Source organism: Garra rufa, chromosome 1, assembly GCF_049309525.1.
Source record: "Garra rufa chromosome 1, GarRuf1.0, whole genome shotgun sequence".
Lineage (NCBI taxonomy): Eukaryota > Metazoa > Chordata > Actinopteri > Cypriniformes > Cyprinidae > Garra > Garra rufa.
This window is the reverse complement of record NC_133361.1, coordinates 65,130,896-65,136,381: the sequence shown is the minus strand read 5'-3', so window position 1 is coordinate 65,136,381 and position 5,486 is coordinate 65,130,896. Positions and strand designations below refer to the sequence as shown.

The following is a 5,486-nucleotide window of genomic DNA, read 5'->3' as shown; positions in this document are numbered from 1 at the left end:
AGTGAAAATAAAAACCTTAAATTCCACATGAGAATTCACACAGGAGAGAAGCCTTTCATCTTTCATCAAGCCTTTCGTGAGAGTTCACGCAGAAGAGCAGCCTTTCATCTGCCAACAGTGTGGAAAGGGTTTCAGTCTGCCAACAGTGTGGAAAGGGTTTCAGTGAAAATAAAAACCTTAAATTCCACATGAGAATTCACACAGGAGAGAAACCTTTCATCTTTCATCAAGCCTTTCGTGAGAGTTCACGCAGAAGAGAAGCCTTTCATCTGCCAACAGTGTGGAAAGAGTTTCAGTGAAATTAAAAACCTTAAATTCCACATGAGAATTCACGCAGGAGAGAAGCCTTTCATCTGCCAACAGTGTGGAAAGGGTTTCAGTGAAAATAAAAACCTTAAATTCCACATGAGAATTCACACAGGAGAGAAGCCTTTCATCTGCCAACAGTGTGGAAAGGGTTTCAGTGAAAATAAAAACCTTAAACTCCACATGAGAATTCACACAGGAGAGAAGCCTTTCATCTTTCATCAAGCCTTTCGTGAGAGTTCACGCAGAAGAGAAGCCTTTCATCTGCCAACAGTGTGGAAAAGGTTTCAGTGAAAATAAAAACCTTAAATTCCACATGAGAATTCACACAGGAGAGAAGCCTTTCATCTTTCATCAAGCCTTTCGTGAGAGTTCACGCAGAAGAGAAGCCTTTCATCTGCCAACAGTGTGGAAAGGGTTTCAGTGAAAATAAAAACCTTAAATTCCACATGAGAATTCACGCAGGAGAGAAGCCTTTCATCTGCCAACAGTGTTGAAAGAGTTTCACTCGAAAGGGAACCCTTAAAAGGTACATGACAGTTCACGCAGGAGAGAAGCCTTTCACCTGCCAACAGTGTGGAAAGAGTTTCATTCAAAAAGGAAACCTTGAAGTCCACTTGAAAATTCACACAGGAGGGAAGCCTTTCACCTGCCAACAGTGTGGAAAGAGTTTCACTCGAAAGGGAACCCTTAAAAGGCATGTGAGAGTTTACGCAGGAGATAAGCCTTTCATCTGCCAACAGTGTGGAAAGAGTTTCAGTGAAAATAAAAACCTTAAATTCCACATGAGAATTCACACAGGAGGGAAGCCTTTCACCTGCCAACAGTGTGGAAAGAGTTTCAGTGAAAATAAAAACCTTAAATTCCACACGAGAATTCACGCAGGAGAGAAGCCTTTCATCTGCCAACAGTGTGGAAAGAGTTACACTCGAAAGGGCATCCTTAAAAGGCACATGAGAGTTCACGCAGGAGAGAAGCCTTTCATCTGCCAACAGTGTGGAAAGAGTTTCAATCGAAAGGGAACCCTTAAAAGGCACATGAGAGGTCACGCAGGAGAGAAGCCTTTTATCTGCCAACAGTTTGGAAAGAGTTTCAGTGAAAATAGAAACCTTAAAATCCACATGAAAAATCACACTGGAGAGAAGCCTTTCATCTGCCAACAGTGTGGAAAGAGTTTCACTCCAAAGGGAACCCTTAAAAGGCACATGAGAATTCACACAGGAGAGAAGCCTTTAACCTGCCAACAGTGTGGAAAGAGTTTCATTGAAAATAGAAACCTTAAAATCCACATGAAAAATCACACTGGAGAGAAGCCTTTAACCTGCCAACAGTTTGGAAAGAGTTTCACTCGAAAGGGAACCCTTAAAAGGCACATGAGAGTTCACGCAGGAGAGAAGCCTTTAATCTGCCAACAGTGTGCAAAGAGTTTCAATGAAAATAGAAACCTTAAAATCCACATGAGAATTCACGCAGGAGAGAAGCCTTTCATCTGCCAACAGTGTGGAAGGAGTTACACTCGAAAGGGCACCCTTAAAAGGCACATGAGAGTTCACGCAGGAGAGAAGCCTTTCATCTGCCAACAATTTGGAAAGAGTTTCAATCGAAAGGGAACCCTTAAAAGGCACATGAGAATTCACACAGGAGAGAAGCCTTTAACCTGCCAACAGTGTGGAAAGAGTTTCAGTGAAAATAAAAACCTTGAATTCCACATGAGAATTCACACAGGAGAGAAGCCTTTAATCTGCCAACAGTGTGGAAAGAGTTTCATTCAAAAAGGAAAGCTTGAAGTCCACATGAAAATTCACACAGGAGAGAAGCCTTTCATCTGCCAACAGTGTGGAAAGAGTTACACTCGAAAGGGCACCCTTAAAAGGCACATGATAATTCACACAGGAGAGAAGCCTTTCATCTGCCAACAGTGTGGAAAGAGTTTCACTCGAAAGGGAACCCTTAAGGCACGTGAGAGTTCATGCAGAAGAGAAGCCTTTCATCTGCCAACAGTGTGGAAAGAGTTACACTCGAAAGGGCACCCTTAAAAGGCACATGATAATTCACACAGGAGAGAAGCCTTTCATCTGCCAACAGTGTGGAAAGAGTTTCAGTGAAAATAAAAACCTTAAATTCCACACGAGAATTCACGCAGGAGAGAAGCCTTTCATCTGCCAACAGTTTGGAAAGAGTTACACTCGAAAGGACACCCTTAAAAGGCACATGAGAGTTCACGCAGGAGAGAAGCCTTTCATCTGCCAACAGTGTGGAAAGAGTTACACTCGAAAGGACACCCTTAAAAGGCACATGAGAGTTCACGCAGGAGAGAAGCCTTTCATCGGCCAACAGTGTGGAAAGAGTTACACTCGAAAGGACACCCTTAAAAGGCACATGAGAGTTCACACAGGAGAGAAGCCTTTCACCTGCCAACAGTGTGGAAAGAGTTTCACTCGAAAGGGAACCCTTAAAAGGCACAGGAGAGTTCACGCAGGAGAGAAGCCTTTCATCTGCCAACAGTGTGAAAAGTTTCATTGAAAATAGAAACCTTAAAATCCACATGTGAATTCACACAGTAGAGAAGCCTATCACCTGCCAACAGTGTGGAAAGAGTTTCACTCGAAAGGGAACCCTTAAAAGGCACATGAGAGTTCACGCAGGAGAGAAGCCTTTAATCTGCCAACAGTGTGCAAAGAGTTTCAATGAAAATAGAAACCTTAAAATCCACATGAGAATTCACACAGGAGGGAAGCCTTTCACCTGCCAGCAGCGTGGAAAGAGTTTCATTCAAAAAGGAAACCTTGAAGTCCACATGAAAATTCACACAGGAGAGAAGCCTTTCATCTGCCAACAGTGTGGAAAGAGTTACACTCGAAAGGGCACCCTTAAAAGGCACATGATAATTCACACAGGAGAGAAGCCTTTCATCTGCCAACAGTGTGGAAAGAGTTTCACTCGAAAGGGAACCCTTAAGGCACGTGAGAGTTCATGCAGAAGAGAAGCCTTTCATCTGCCAACAGTGTGGAAAGAGTTACACTCGAAAGGGCACCCTTAAAAGGCACATGATAATTCACACAGGAGAGAAGCCTTTCATCTGCCAACAGTGTGGAAAGAGTTTCAGTGAAAATAAAAACCTTAAATTCCACACGAGAATTCACGCAGGAGAGAAGCCTTTCATCTGCCAACAGTTTGGAAAGAGTTACACTCGAAAGGACACCCTTAAAAGGCACATGAGAGTTCACGCAGGAGAGAAGCCTTTCATCTGCCAACAGTGTGGAAAGAGTTACACTCGAAAGGACACCCTTAAAAGGCACATGAGAGTTCACGCAGGAGAGAAGCCTTTCATCGGCCAACAGTGTGGAAAGAGTTACACTCGAAAGGACACCCTTAAAAGGCACATGAGAGTTCACACAGGAGAGAAGCCTTTCACCTGCCAACAGTGTGGAAAGAGTTTCACTCGAAAGGGAACCCTTAAAAGGCACAGGAGAGTTCACGCAGGAGAGAAGCCTTTCATCTGCCAACAGTGTGAAAAGTTTCATTGAAAATAGAAACCTTAAAATCCACATGAGAATTCACACAGGAGGGAAGCCTTTCACCTGCCAGCAGCGTGGAAAGAGTTTCATTCAAAAAGGAAACCTTGAAGTCCACATGAAAATTCACACAGGAGAGAAGCCTTTCACCTGCCAACAGTGTGGAAAGAGTTTCATTTGAAAGGGAACCCTTAAAAGGCACATGAGAATTCACACAGGAGAGAAGCCTTTAACCTGCCAACAGTGTGGAAAGAGTTTCAGTGAAAATAAAAACCTTAAATTCCACATGAGAATTCACGCAGGAGAGAAGCCTTTAATCTGCCAACAGTGTGGAAAGAGTTTCATTCAAAAAGGAAAGCTTGAAGTCCACATGAAAATTCACACTGGAGAGAAGCCTTTCACCTGCCAACAGTGTGGAAAGAGTTTCATTTGAAAGGGAACCCTTAAAAGGCACATGAGAATTCACACATGAGAGAAGCCCTTCATCTGCCAACAGTTTGGAAAGAGTTTCAGTGAAAATAAAAACCTTAAATTCCACATGAGAATGCACACAGGAGAGAAGCTTTTTACCTGCCAACAGTGTGGAAAGAGTATCATTCAAAAATGAAACCTTAAAGTCCACATGAAAATTAACACTGGAGAGAAGCCTTTCATCTGCCAACAGTGTGGAAAGAGTTTCAATCGAAAGGGAACCCTTAAAAGGCACATGAGAGGTCACGCAGGAGAGAAGCCTTTTATCTGCCAACAGTTTGGAAAGAGTTTCAGTGAAAATAAAAACCTTAAATTCCAGATGAGAATGCACACAGGAGAGAAGCTTTTTACCTGCCAACAGTGTGGAAAGAGTATCATTCAAAAATGAAACCTTAAAGTCCACATGAAAATTAACACTGGAGAGAAGCCTTTCATCTGCCAACAGTGTGGAAAGAGTTTCACTCGAAAGGGAACCCTTAAAAGGCACGTTAGAGTTCACGCAGAAGAGAAGCCTTTCATCTGCCAACAGTGTGGAAAGAGTTTCAGTGAAAATAAAAACCTTAAATTCCACATGAGAATTCACACAGGAGGGAAGCCTTTCAGCTGCCAACAGTGTGGAAAGAGTTTCAGTGAAAATAAAAACCTTAAATTCCACATGAGAATTCACGCAGGAGAGAAGCATTTCATCTGCCAACAGTGTGGAAAGAGTTTCAATCGAAAGGGAACCCTTAAAAGGCACATGAGAGTTCACGCAGGAGAGAAGCCTTTCATCTGCCAACAGTGTGGAAAGAGTTACACTCGAAAGGGCACCCTTAAAGGCACATGAAAGTTCACACAGGAGAGAAGTGTTTCATCTGCAAATGGTGCGGAAGAAGTTTCAGTAATCCTGGAAACTTTAGAGTCCACCTGAGAATTCACTCTGGAGAGTGACCTTACCCCTGCAAACAGTGTGGAAAGAGTTTCCACATAAAATTACAACTTACAAACCACATGAAAGTTCACACTGGAAAGAAACCCTTCACCTGCCATCGGTGTGGAAAAAGTTTCAATCAAAAACAGCATGAAACGTCATTTGGAAACTCATTCTGGGAAGAAACTGCCAGTTGCCTCATATTGACAAAGTTTTAAAAAAAAGGAGTAATTTCCACCATCATCTGTCCATTCATTCTGGAAAACAATTCAACTGTGTAATTC

The 5,486-nt window shown here is 42.7% G+C and overlaps 1 pseudogene; it reads left to right on the top strand.

Moving 5' to 3' along the window:
• The first annotated feature begins 839 nt into the window (after positions 1-839).
• On the top strand, positions 840-5,222 carry LOC141318610 (uncharacterized; annotated as a pseudogene).
• Positions 5,223-5,486: the final 264 nt, after the last annotated feature.